The sequence below is a fragment of the Diorhabda carinulata genome, chromosome 3 (genome assembly GCF_026250575.1).
Source record: "Diorhabda carinulata isolate Delta chromosome 3, icDioCari1.1, whole genome shotgun sequence".
Lineage (NCBI taxonomy): Eukaryota > Metazoa > Arthropoda > Insecta > Coleoptera > Chrysomelidae > Diorhabda > Diorhabda carinulata.
The window spans coordinates 8,648,718-8,663,370 of NC_079462.1; positions in this window are offsets into that span (position 1 = coordinate 8,648,718).

The following is a 14,653-nucleotide window of genomic DNA, read 5'->3' on the forward strand; positions in this document are numbered from 1 at the left end:
AAAGGAAGTGAGGATTAATATAAAATGAATAACGCAGTGAATCCAATGAGTAGAAAATTGAATATAGGATTGCTCCAGCAGACTGACTGTAACTACTTGATCATGCGAGATATTAAAATAGCGTTCCAACAGTATCAAGCTCAGTAATGAACAAAAAGTTCACGTTCCGGCAACAAATTGAACTTATTCCGTAGCAGTTCGAGAAGAGCAGAAATATTTTAAATAAATTTTGTAACATATAGATCCGCGTATGTCAACAAATATTTTAGATCCTGTTTCGTGAAATATAGGTTTGTAAAATATTTTCTCTTCATACCTCTGTCGAAAGTACGTACTTTCGTCCCTGGTAGTCCCTAGGGACTGAAGTTTAACATTTACTTCTCATAAAAAGTATACTGGTGCATTACATTTTACGGGCCAAACGTCATGATGCCCGATACGAAAGTAAATGTTTAACTTTCACTCTGCAATTAAGTACGTGCCTTCGACAGAGGTATTAAGAAAAATCTTATACATTACACGGGCCGAAAGTTGAAAGGATCGAGAATCCTGCGCGTCATGATTCCCAAGGCGATTTCAACTTTCATTCCTGTGAAGTAATATCCCATTAAAATTGAGATAGAGTATTTAGTTGATAGCAGAGATGAGAGAGAATGGTGAAACTAAATAAATGATGATTGTCTTCTTTTCGTAAATGTGTTAAATTTGGTATTCCAGTATCAACTGTTGGGTACGTGATCTTAATAGATTATAGTCAAGTCATACGCAGTGTGCAAAATTTCGATAATTTCCGTATTATATAGTATTGTAGGTATACAGAAATTAAAATCTAAAAAAAATCATTAATAGTGACTTTTATAGGGCACCTGAGACAAAAAAAACTTCCTAGAAAACCCATTTCAGGTATAAACGTCACTGGAATTACATCCATTTTGTAGGAAACGTAGGAAGCCACTGCAAAAATGGACATTGTGGATGGCCTAGCACTACACTTACTAAGACTTATGTCTAGATCCTCTAGGAGACGGACGCATCGCGAGTGTTATGAGCGGACGTTAAGAATTTTACTGTAGCAGCAATTTCAACAATGATAAGAATCTTTTGTATTAAATATGAACTACTGAGGTAATATTTACTAACACTTAATTCTGATTTTTTATCTTTTTAGGTGTGAGCCTTATTGGAGTAGAGTAAATACGTGGGCTCCTATTTCTACAACACTATCCTGTGTCTTTTGTTTCGTTTTTTGCCATTTTGTCCCTCGGTTTTATCCTCGTCACCCTTAATTTCTCGTCCCCTGCTCCTTCCAAGTCCTTCCTTCTAGCTATTTCCTCCTTTATATATCTTTTGTATTACTAGTCCTTTTCCCCTTCTCATAACATGATCATACAATCTTAATTATCCTTATTTTACCGAATATTGATTCATTGTCTGCTTTCATTTCTATACTTTGTCTTATGTCTGTGTGAGCTTTTATGTCTCTGATCCCTCGGTCAATATCAGCTACTTTTTTTCTATATTTTTATGAGGTAATAATATTACTAAATTACTATGTTATGATTGATTATTTCTCTAAATTAAAACGGAAACTAATAAAACGAATACAGGATTAATGAAAAAAAAAGTAAATAATCTTTTTAGAATACAAAGTTATTTCAATTTCATATTTGTAGATGTTCTTGGTCACCCTCTAACGGTAAGGTGGAGTGTATAATCATAAATACTAAGGGGAGGTCGGATCCGACCCATCTAGGGTTTTCTTTAACTGATGTGTGGTATAAATTCTGACAAATTTCATAATTTGAAGACACAAAGTTCCAAGATTTTGTCAAATATCACCCGAAAACTATAATCAAAGAAGAGAATACCTATTTTTGAATTTCTTTCGTTTCATTGTTCATTTATTCAATTGAAATAATTCATAGACGGGTCGATAATTTGTGAAACTAAAAAAAAATAATTGTAGGATAAAACCAATTGGAAAAGGAGGAGAATATGATAAAAATAGAAGGAAAAATAATTTACGGGCGTTCTAAGGCGGTGAATGGAAAAGGGTGAAAAATAGTTTAATTCGATTTCCGGCAAAACTATAAGTTTTATGGAAAAAAGTCTACAACTTTTATGTTTACACTTTCTCCAGATAACCTCAAAATTCATGTGAAAAATTTAAAAAGCCAAGTTTTCCGTTTGTAATTTATATCTTTTATAAAAAAACATTTTTTTTCACAAAATTTTGTGAAAAGTTGCCTTTTTATGTCCCATATTCACTGTAATTTATTTGATTTGAGATATGAAATTTTTCACGTTTTTTTAATATAGACATAGAAAAAGCACCTCAAATTTCTAACGAAAATTCTCCCGTCGAAAAATCTGCCTTTTTTAAAGAGTTCGTTGGAATCTCTTCTTCCTGTAGGCGTAAAAAAATATTACCATTACCGCAGGAAATTTTCTCAGAAAATCAAAAAATAAGAAACAAAAAATTCGCATCCGAATTTTTGTTTCATCATTATGTACAATTTTTAGTTATTCATTCAATTTTTTCACTCTCATTACACGAAAAACGTGAGATTCCATGTTACATTGATGAAGATGAGTAATTGGAGTGTAAAATTTTGATAAATATCTAAAAATTGTACATAATGAAATTTTCGGATGCGAATTTTTTTGCCTTTTCTGAAAAAGTTTACCATGTTGATGATAATATTTTTTTACACCATCAATGAAAAGAGATTTCGACGAATCAAAATCTCACCGACTTTTAATAAAAAGCTGATATTTTGACGGGAGAATTTTCGTTTGAAAATTAGAGTGTTTTTACGTTTTATGTTAAAGTAATGTGAAAAAATAAATATTTCAATTTTGGCTTTCTGAATTTTTCATATTAATTTTGGGGTTATGTGAAAAAAGTGAGATTCAAAAGTTGTATATCTTTTCATTATTACTTATGCTATTAGACTTTTTTTAGGTCTTGTAGTTTTGTCAGAAATCGCGATAAACCGTTATTTATTTACATTTTTATTATAGTCTCCTCCTTTTTCAATACGTTTCATTCTACTAGTATTTTTTTCACTATTTAATATTTCTAGAGGCTTTTACCCTGGTCTACAAAAAGGAGATAATTTTTCCAAGCAATTATCAAACAATGGTCTGTTGAAAAAAGCCAAATTTTTAAAATGTAGAATAGTGGATGCTGCCCTGCTCATTTCGAATAAAACTTTTGTAACGTTAAAAATAAAAAATTTGAAACTATACTAATATTTAAATTTCACTTTATGAGACTTAAGTTACGGAATTACCAGTTGCGGTTGCTTATGTTTATTTCCAGCCATTAGTCATTCTATTTTAAAATCAGACTTTAAAAAAATATATTAATTCTTAACTCTATTACTTATTCAATAAAATTATTAATTCGTCTTTTATGAAAAAATGCTTGTCACCTTGACTCATAAACAGGGAAAATACTTTTTCTACGTGGATAAATAACATTATTCTAAGATATTCGAAATACTTACTTCATGATGCATAATATGTAATAAATAAGGAAGTTACCAATCCGTTATCAAACGGAACAGCAATCATGCAAATTTTGTGTTATTAAACATTTTATCTACTGGACTGACCGGATTCTACAAAATTATTGAGGTCTCTGTGGATACCTAAATCCTTTAAAATGAAGTTTTACATTTGTGTGAAGATTGTTAGGTAAGGATACATGAACTTAATCATGAAAATTATAAAAAACGGCGAGACATGTCAACTTCTGAAGTCGAAAGAGCTTCTAAAGACGCTAGATATAGCAACTTATTTAACAACGTAGACAACACAAACTTTATCCACATTTTCTCCAAGTACGAGAAACGACAGAGCTCCTGAGCATCACATCTGGTGTAGTATGAAAAAGAAAACAAAGATTTTTGGCATCTAGAAAGATCTCATATCCTAACCTCTGGAATAAGTGGAATTCATAGATAAGCTATAAACAGTGAGAATTCCCCAATTCCACATCAAGAAAAAAGGATACAATAGATCCTTCGGGCTGCAATGTATAAGACCCACTTATATGATTGAAGATTGCAGCTAATAAAGAAGTTTCAACATTGTAGCGCGCAGTAATTAATATAAGTGACAATGAGATTTTATGCACCGGCACATAATGAATTTTTGAACTGAAAATATGAAGCAGTTAGAACACAATGAATCACTTTCAACAGTTCTCTAACTTCTCCATGTCATGTTTGTAAAAGAATTTGTCTTTTGCCTTAAAATAGGCTTCAGTTTTAGCAATCGCTTATTCATTTGAGCTGAATTTCCTACCAGCGAGCAATTTTTTCACATCAGTGCATAGCCATTATTCATTGGGGGCCAGATCTGGACTATACGGTGAATGAGGAAACAATTCAAAGTGTAAAGTTTCAATTTAACCATCATATCTATCGACTTGTGAATCGTTACTTGGTCTTGGTGAAACAGTGGTTTTTTCTACGACAAATGAGGCCGATCTTCCTTGATTTTTGAATCAAGTGATCCAACAATTCGCTATTGATTGTCTCTTTCTTTTGGAGGTAGTCTTGTAGTATTGTGCCTTCGGTCGTGGTTCACCGGCTGCATTCTACTCACTCAGTTGTTGATCGTTTTGATTTCGAAGAGATGAAAATCTGATTTATTACGTGCAAACATGGCCATATACTGCTCTGAATCATCAACACATTGTTAATTTTTATCGACTGTGAGTAAACACGGCATCCACTTTGAACAAAGCTTTCTCATGGTCAAATGTTCATGTATAATTCTAAATTCACTGCCTTCTGATATCTTCACGGCCTCAGATATCTCACGCAATTTCAATTTACGATTACATATAACCAATTTGTGGCTTTTTTTCTATGTTCTGAATTAACCACCTAAATTGGACGTACGTTTATACGTAATTAATAAAACTAACAAAGAAGAACGGCTAAAAATGAAAATACTAAATAACTAGAGAATTTCTAGAGAGTTCAATAATTAAACAAAATTTGTAAATCACTCCGATTGATATTGACATCTGTTGGTTTGTTGCTATTTTGCATTAACATTATAGATACCTAATGGAGAAATTAATTCTTCAGATTATCACAGAAAACTTATTAAATCAGAGGTAACTAGAGTCCCTTGATATTTTACTTAGATTGTCTCTAAAATACAGGCGTCATTTAGGAAATATGGACATATAAAACCGTTAAAAAGAGAGTTGCACTTAGTTGAAGATGATATAAAAGTTGATATTATGTTAAATGTCGATACATCAAGAACAATTCAAAATGTGAGAGCAGAAATGTCTCCATAAAAAAACTTCCTCAACATAAATTGACTTGTGTATATGAGTAAATAGAAAATGATACCTGTCGTGGATGAAATTCTGCGGAAGCATAATGAACAAGTTAAACACATTGGACAGGAAAGTAAGTAAATAAATTTGTAGATATTACCTAGACCTTGATACTGATACTTGATAACCTCAACTGGAAATTTGAGAGCAGTTGAATATTTCCGCAAGTTCAAAAATTAACTTCAAAAAGCTTTCTCTGGTTAAGAGAAAGCAACCTTTGGAGGCAAAAGAATTATGGCTATAACCTGGAGGAAATCGGAAAAATGATTAAGGGAAGAATAAAAATAAACATTCCTTCAAGAAAAAAATGTTTGAAAATCTTCACAGTTTGTTCAGTAACCAGCATTGAACAGATGCCGATGTGTTTTTAAAGGACATTGACATTCGGAAATCGTACAAACTCAAAAATGGATATCTACGCAATGGAAGAGGCTGCCAAAATGTTAAAAGAAAGTGGTGAATTGAATAGAAACACAACAATCTGCACTGATAACGAAGCTGCCTTAAACCTAATAGCATCAAAAACTACAAAATCAAAAGAGGTGATGAGCTGTCATGGAGCATTCTTCTGGATTCGTAACACTGAAATAAACCTAAAGCAGATAGACAATCAGAAATGGGATGAAGAGAGGGAAAGCCAAAGAACAGTTCGAACAGTTCATACATAGAAATCAAAGCTAAACATCAGGATATATGGTTAAAGAGAAGTGATTGCATTATATCCATTGTGATCTGACCAAAGATCAATGAAAAGAAAAAATATAATTAGATTCATGAAACACACAACCCAAGAGACCATTTGACTAATTAATGGACACAAAACTCAAGAGAAAAAGAGACGTTCGAGCACGTGCAGAAGAGCAGAATTGGAAATAGAAGATTTATTTTATTGATTTGCTCCACAACATAATCTATTGATATTGACCAGTAATGACTATTGTCAATGGCATAATGTTGAAAATCGAATGAATATTATTCAATTATGTCATGTCAAAATTAAATAATAATATTTGTTTTTTTTAAACATTGATTGATCAAATCAAATAATAAGTTGGCTGCTTTTGGCAATTAGGTAGATTGACAGTGAAAGAAAACGGTGAAGAGAAAATAATCTCACGAAGAGTGGTATATATAATTAATTAATTAATAATAATTATATCCATTTTGACTAACGTGAAGTGATGCTTTCTACAAATTTTCCCAAAATTATCCTCTGATATTATTGTTCTTTTGGTATGTTTGTAATGAATTTTTCTTTTGAAAATCGTGAATGAGATTAAAAAATACTAGAATTCAATTTTTGGACCGATGTGAGATTGTAGACATTAGGTTTGTTCCAACCTGCTAGTCGGGACCGTTCTTGGAAAGGTTATCGGAAGCGTGTATAGATATTTTCTGCGCAATCTCCGGCTATGCACGGTTCTTGTAAGAGTACTTGCTATCAGCGTGCAGAAAAGGCCATCCCTGAAACGGTTCACAAACGATACCTAAGTCGGTTGGAACGCAAAACAGAATCGTTCGTATAACGGTAACTGCCAGTAACTGCCTTGTTACCGTACCAAGGACGGTTTTTTGATGGGTTGGAACAAACCTTTTTATTTCTATACTACTACTATACTACTATACTATTTTTACTTTGTGTTCTTGTGCATATTTATAAAAATCCTTAGCCACTATAGAGAAAATACGAGGCATATTTTTTAAGTAAGTACCGTTTTGGAAGTAAAAAAAGAAGTGCAAAGATATCGCAATAATTTTATTTTTACATGAAAGCCTGTACCTTAATCTACTTTTCTACAATTTCCGTGAATATTGAGTCACTTGTCATAACGTGGCACTAGTTTTTGAATACCCTCATAAAATTCTACCGCCTGACTTGTTAACCACTGTATCACAACTGTTTTGACTTCGTTATCGTCTTGAAGACGCACGCTGACCGCCTAGGTGTTTCTTCAAGTGCAGGAACAAATGGTAGTTGCTGGGCGCCAGATCAGGGCTGTAGAGTGGATGATCTAGAGTTTGCCTTTGAAAATATTTGATGAGATCTTTGGTCCGATTAGCCACATGTGGACGGGCATTGTAATGCAGCAAAACGATACCCTTACTCAACTTGCCACGTCTTTTGTTCTAGATTGCACGACGCAGATTGTTCAATGTCTCACAATAAGATTGATTGTCTCATTACGAGGCCAAAACTCCACTAGCAATAATCCTTTTCTGTCCTAAAAAACTGTGCACATAATTTTCCGGGCTGAAATTGTTTGCTTAAACTCCACTTTTTTTGGGTGATGATGAATGTCGCCATTCCATGGATTGTTGTTTCGATTCTGGTGTGACGTAGGCCACCCATATTTCGTCACCAGTAACGATTTGGTCTAAAAAATCTTTACCTTCATTGTAGTACCGCTCAAGGAAAGTCAATGCACTGCCTAAACGTTGGGTTTTGTGCAAATCCGTCAACATTTTTGGAACCCAACTTCACAGATCTCACGATGAATATCGATCGATTTTACGCCTTTAGCACTAAGACATCGTTTAACGTACGTCACAATCGGCGGGACTCACGATTGTCGGAGGCATCTTAAACACTCAGTACACAGTACACAACATACACGTAGACAAGAGATGTAAGTAACCAGTGCACATGTACGGAACGCCGACCTTGGGGTTGCGGCGGCGGAATCGCAAAACGGTACTTACTTAAAAAATATGCCTCGTAAAATCGAAGATGCAAAGTAAGTTACTTCACTCATAATAGGTATCTTATAAAGTAACTTACGTCTCAAAGGAAACTTGTTTTGGGAAGTATCCCAGTTTTTCCATGACTGATAATTACGAACTGCAAAATCGTCACTGGTTCTTGGTGCTATATTGAAATCTTTGTGATACACATAAAACGGTACGTTTGTATCTCTTTGGTTGCCAGCTTGAAGCAGCATAGGACTTTCCGAAAATGTATTCCCACGAAGTACTATAGGCTCTTGAGGACAACACACCTTACGTATTTTGTTAGAGCTGAAATTAGTTACTTCTATTATAGTGGTATTGACTAGTAGGCAAGGTACCATAATTGATTAAATTGAACACTGCATTTCCGAAAAAAAATTAATGGAACCAAAAACTATTCATGTAATTAGATTAATGTACAGTTTTCCTTTAGAAACATTTTGAGCTTTTTCAAATCATAAAATTGTTCGATGTTTGCATTCGCGTACCAAATGTTGCTTATACAACCCCTTTGAGCTGCACCTTTTCAAAACCGAGAAGTTAAAAAAGTTTTAATTGATATGATGTTGAATTACTTGAAATTCTCTACAAAATGCTTGTTTAAAAAAGTTTTTACCTTAAACTTGAGCGAGTTTTTGTCGAAAATCCAGCTGCTTTTTTTTTTAAATCGAGCAACTGCTGGTACGAACGAGAAAAGTACGAAGATATTAGTAATAATGAAATATAATTATTCAAAATTGTTTTATATTATTTTCTAAATAAAGAATATTTCCATTTTTATCTTTTTATTATTTCTGCAATTTTGAAATTTTTGGTCAACGAAGGTGGGTTTCATAAGGGTTGAAATATTTAAAAAGCAGCACTTCTTAAAAATATTGATGAAATATTCTCAATTCTATGTAAATACATTTCAGAATAATTATTAATTATAAAAGAATCGTTCAGAATATTTTTCAACTTTTCATATGATTAGGAGACGATTTGGAGGGGTTGCATGAATCTGATGGATCATAAAAGTGTTTGAGAATGTCAAAAGATTTACGAAAAATACATTTGAACTTCATTTCATCCGAAACATGCATGAAATCTGTGATTTTAATTTTTTTTCCAATAAGGGGTAGTTTACACCTCCTAAAATATACAAAGCCCAGTTCGGCACAGGGAAGATTTCGTAGAAGATGGTAAGTAGAGCTCGAATTCAAATTTTCATGAAAATTGGGATTATAATGAATGTCTTTAAAAAAAAGCTTTCAATATTACTATGGTCTTTGGAGGGGTTGTATGAGTTTGATTAATCATAAACTTGTCTGAGAATATCAACAGATATAAAAATAATTCAGTATTTCACTCAAATACATGATAAAATCCAAGATTTTTAAATTATTTACGATAAAGGGTAAGTAGAGCTTAAATCCAAATTTTCATAGAAATCGACGTTGATTTACAAAATTCCACTGTTTCCACGTTTTTTTACCGCTGATTACTGACTTATAGAAAAAGAAGTGGAATTCCATTATACATCATAATGCATAATACAGGGTGATTGATAAGTGTGATATAGTTCAATGCCTCCTTTGTCATTTGAGATGTTAATTTGAAAATTTGAGGGTTTATAGTTATTATTAGTCTTTACATTTTGAAATTATTCACAATCTTATAGAGTGTGCCATCAAAGCTACACGTTTTTGAGTGAAATGACTTCCTCATTACATTTATGTAGGGTTGTGCTGTATTCTAAGTTATAACTAATTTTCCATTAAAATGGTAACAAGTTGAATACCCTGTACAATGTAAAAAAATTCTAGAATGACGATCTGTTTTAATAAAAGTATTCGAATAGTAGTAAAAATTCTAGAAAATTATGTATTTCGTTGATATTCATTGATTCTGATACAGGGTGAATCAAAATACTAATACATTATTTTCTCAGTTTTTCCAAATGAATCAACCTGTATTTTATATGTGTATCTAAAAGTAGTACCAACATATTTCTTTTTTATCCAGCATTCTCTATACCTAAAATTATCAATTCTTGATGTATTTTTCTAATAAATAATGAATGTACCTATATCTAAACATTTAACAATTAATTGTAAGTTGGCTATGATGTATTTGTCAAAAACTCACCAAAAAATCAAGAAATTAATTTTCGAAAATCAGTCAAAGTTTTTGGGAACAATTTTAACATAATGCAAAAAGCATATTGTTTTTACATTCTCTCACTGATTGTAACACGACGTCCGTTTTTTACCAATGTGGCAGAAATGTGTTAGGAAAAAAATGGACGGTTACTAATGGTACTGGAACTACATACTTTCTTGCCTTATACGATGATCCTCAAAAAAAGCTAAATATAGAATGATATATCTCATTTATAGAAGAAACTCGTAAAAATCGCCGTGTTAAACTATTTTTCACCTACTGTTGTTGCCGATCTTACAAAAAGTACTTGTATTTGCGAGTGTATGTCAAAGAAAAAAAATGTTACCAGAATAATAGGATTGGAAATGTCATTGCGAAATACTGACACCACAATCAATGACACAGTTATCAGCTTTAGAAACCTTATTAAAAATGATTTTTTGCACATGCAATACTGGATTCGAAGCATTTTATGGTTGCAGGAGAAGGGATTTAATTGTACTGTAGTCTGTTTAGAATGTAATAGGAATAGCTAATAATATCATTTTATATGTGGAATGTCTAAATTAATTAATTTTCTCCCAATCTCATATATTTAAGTTACGGATCAACTATAATTCAGTGAACAAATAATATTTTTTTTAAAACTTCTTTATAAACTGTTTTCTTTACTATTATGTAAAGGTTGTGGTAGGGGTGGAATAATGAGGGGTGAGAAGTATTGTTAATCCTTCAGGTATAAGGGAAAACTAAAGCAAAACTTCTGTAGCTCTCAGTACACCGGAGAGCCTGCCGTAAGGTTAGGTTGAAAAGGTTTTTTTAAGATTCATGGAATAATTCTAGATTCCGAGATTTTACAATTTCTATGCGTATATTATATTTCATTTCATTGTTCAGTTAAGTTTTTTTTTGTATTTTTGTAAAAGTTAATTTTAGAAAACGATTTGCAACACGAAAAACCATAATTATCGTAAAACAACTTTGAAAAGTTGACAATGTTTCGTAATCAGATTATTGTGAACTGTTCATATTGTACCTTAACCGATTGAAATTACGTATAAGCAGGTGTCCGCCGGGAAAGTATACTACTTTGTTTGTTTATAATTTTTGATTAAATAAAAGAGAATGGATCTGGTATTGATAAATGTTTTATTTAATATCGGCAATTATGTATGGAATAAAATATTATATAGTATTTCATTAATTTCATCACGAATATTTTGTTTGAGTCGCTCGAGCATTTCTAGTTTGTTTGCATAAACTTTGCGCTTCAGATATTACCACAAAAAGAAGTCCGGAGCAGTAAAAGGTAAATCAACATCACCGTTTCTTGAAATAACTTGTTGTGGAAAGAGGTCTCGCAGTCTCCATTGTAATCCTGACTGTAGGCGATGATGCACCGTTTTGTTCATACCACATGTTAATCAAGACCAAAACATGCAATCGTGGCGTTAAAAAGTTTTCAATCATATCATGATATCGCTCCCCATTGACAGTTACCGTTACACCGTTTTCAGTTTCAAAGAAGTAAGGTCCAATTATTCCTCCTGACCAAATTGCATACCAGACTGTCTCTTTTAATAGATACAAAGGTGACTGATGAATGATTTGAGGGTTTTCTATTACCCAGAACTGACTATTCTGTTTATTCACAAATCCATTCAAATGAAAATGTGCCTCGTCACTCATTATGATTTTTTCATGAAAATCGGATTTGTCATGGGCGAGCGGTTACATCCTATTGGCATATGTATGGCGGCGTAAATAGTCTTGTGGAAGAAGCTCTTGTATCAACTGAATCTTAAATGCAAATCCTTGTGGCTAAAGTTGTTCTTTGAATACCAATCTCGTGAACACGACGTCGAGGTTGATGGATTATTTTAAACACTTTCTTGAGCAGCAGTAATGTTTTCAGTCGATTTTACAGTACGTTGTGGTCCATGCTATTAGCTACAGTTACTCTTTTTTCGAAATCATTCACTACACGATAAATAGTGCGTCTTGTTGGCACGTTGTTTCTCCCAAAAATTTCACGAAACTTTCTCATGGCGCCAAAACAAAGCAGTATACCTTCCCGGCGTACACCTTGTACATCCAAAAATATCAAAAAAAATATATTTAACTAATATTTTATAAACATTTATATCATTCTACTAACCTGCAATCATACGTATTTAACTGTTTGTAAATATATTCTGGAAGTGGCTTTTTGAGTGTCTTGAGTACATTCATTATTGACGGACATTGTCGTGTGGGAACACAATAACCACTTTTTCTATTGGGCGTAACGCAATACAGTCTAGTACTCAGATCTAAAAATAAACATGTATGTAAATACTGAAGATGAAGTGAAAAAATCAGTTATCTATTTATTAATTTTCTCCATTTACAAAACATAATAACAAAAGACAGATAAATCCCAGGAATTTGTAGTTAAAAACATGCAAAACTATCACATGTTCTCAGTGAAGGAAATCTAACATCTGCGGAATTCGTAATATCAAGTAAGAAATAAAAATTGAACAACTCAATGCAAGAAATACGCAAGAGATATGGCAGGTAAAGCTGTTGATTTGTTAGTAGTATTTGCTACAAGGACTATTACTTGATGAAATTATCTACTTCCTCAAATCTCAAAAGCCTCAACCGCAAATAAAAAAGAATCACTTCATTGCGCTAAAGTGTTTGAAGACATTGTTTCTTTCTCTGTAACGATATTCACAAAGGAAATTGGCTTTCTCCTCGCTGTTCATGGAACTCTAAATAAAATTGATCATATAGACAAATTTAAATTTTGTAAAAAAGACATTGTGTTTGTGTATTTTCCTCTAGCATCAATTTCTTCTCATCCAGACTTTTATCGAACATTTAATAATCTTCAGACATGGCTAGGCAAACAAATAAATTCTGGAGACTGGGCTAGAAATTGACTGACAAGAAGAGTAGGACTACTCTTGTCTAAAGCCATTAAATGCTGTAAACAAAGATTCATGTAATATCGATGAAGAAATAGTAAATTCGTTTTCGCTTAAGTTTGCGGACTTTCAGCAAGGAGAAGGGAGAGAAGAAGAAATTTTGAAAGACATGACTATAAAATTTGAATACATTGAAATATAAACATAAATTAATGCTACTATTTACAATAATCACCTATATTAACCCTTCAAAACCGAGAATTATTTTTTTTAAAAATACTTATTTTTTTTCAAATTTTCCTATTCTCATTGTGATACAGAAGTCGAGAAAAACTAGTGTGACATTCGACCGATAGCGTGCATCGAGCGCACATTTACAGGTATAAAGACTGTATTTAGTTTGAAATGTTTATTACCGTAATTAAAAGAAAAAAAATTATAAAAGAGTAACAAGTAATATTTTGTCGCCAATGCGATTATAGTCATAGTCTCCTAACCTAATCTAACCATTCTTAAATTGAAAGACTGTTTTGTGGAAAATTAAAAATACGCAATTTCTTAATTATTTTAATATAATATAATAACTTAATACCAAAAATGCACTGATCCTCAGAAAAACTAATTTTTCCTATCAATTATTGTTCAATATTTTATATAATACTGAACTTCCGCAGATTAAATTTTCTTATGCGCTCGCTTAACGATCTTTTGGATTCAATGTAGGTAGTTTAGTCTCGATGCACTAAATGTTTTCTAAATGTGACTGTGGGTCACCTCAGTTTTTGTGCAATAGATGGAAACATTTTATGCACAGCAGCATGCATGCATTTCATAATTTGTATAGACATACGAGTATCTTTTCTCATGCAATCGGAAACCAAGACATTACGAATATCCAAATTTGTTTCCCAATAAAACCTCTTTCATGGTTAGGTCCACATATCCACTTAATAAGAGTATGCCTATGAAAGCTTTGATTTCATCCACGCTAAACTGGGGATCAGGCATATTTTTGAATGGCATACTTATTCTGAGAAGCGTGAAAATTTCATCTGTTAAAAACTAAAGCATTCCACAGGAGTAATATCTTTGAAAAGTTGGTAAGATTCTTTGGTGAACTTATCATATTGAATATTTAGGCGATTATTATTCCTAAGAACAATTTATGCATCAGTAGTTAACTGCCTAGCAGTTAGGTTGTCGATGAGTCAGTCCTCCTTTGGCTTCATCAGCACCGTCCTTGTCTGTCAGAATATTTGGTTCAGGCGGAGCAGTATAAATGCACACACTTCTTCTTGGACATCACTGCCATCAGGTTGGGCAACATCTTCATCCCCTTCTAGGATATGGAGAGCCTATTCAAGAGTGACCACCCACAAACGAAATGTTCTTCCTAAAAACAATAAATATAATTTGAAAATATATATCTTGGTTTACCTTTAATTGTTATTTCATTTTTAAAAAAGAGAAACATGGATTAAGCCGATATTCCTGCATGAAA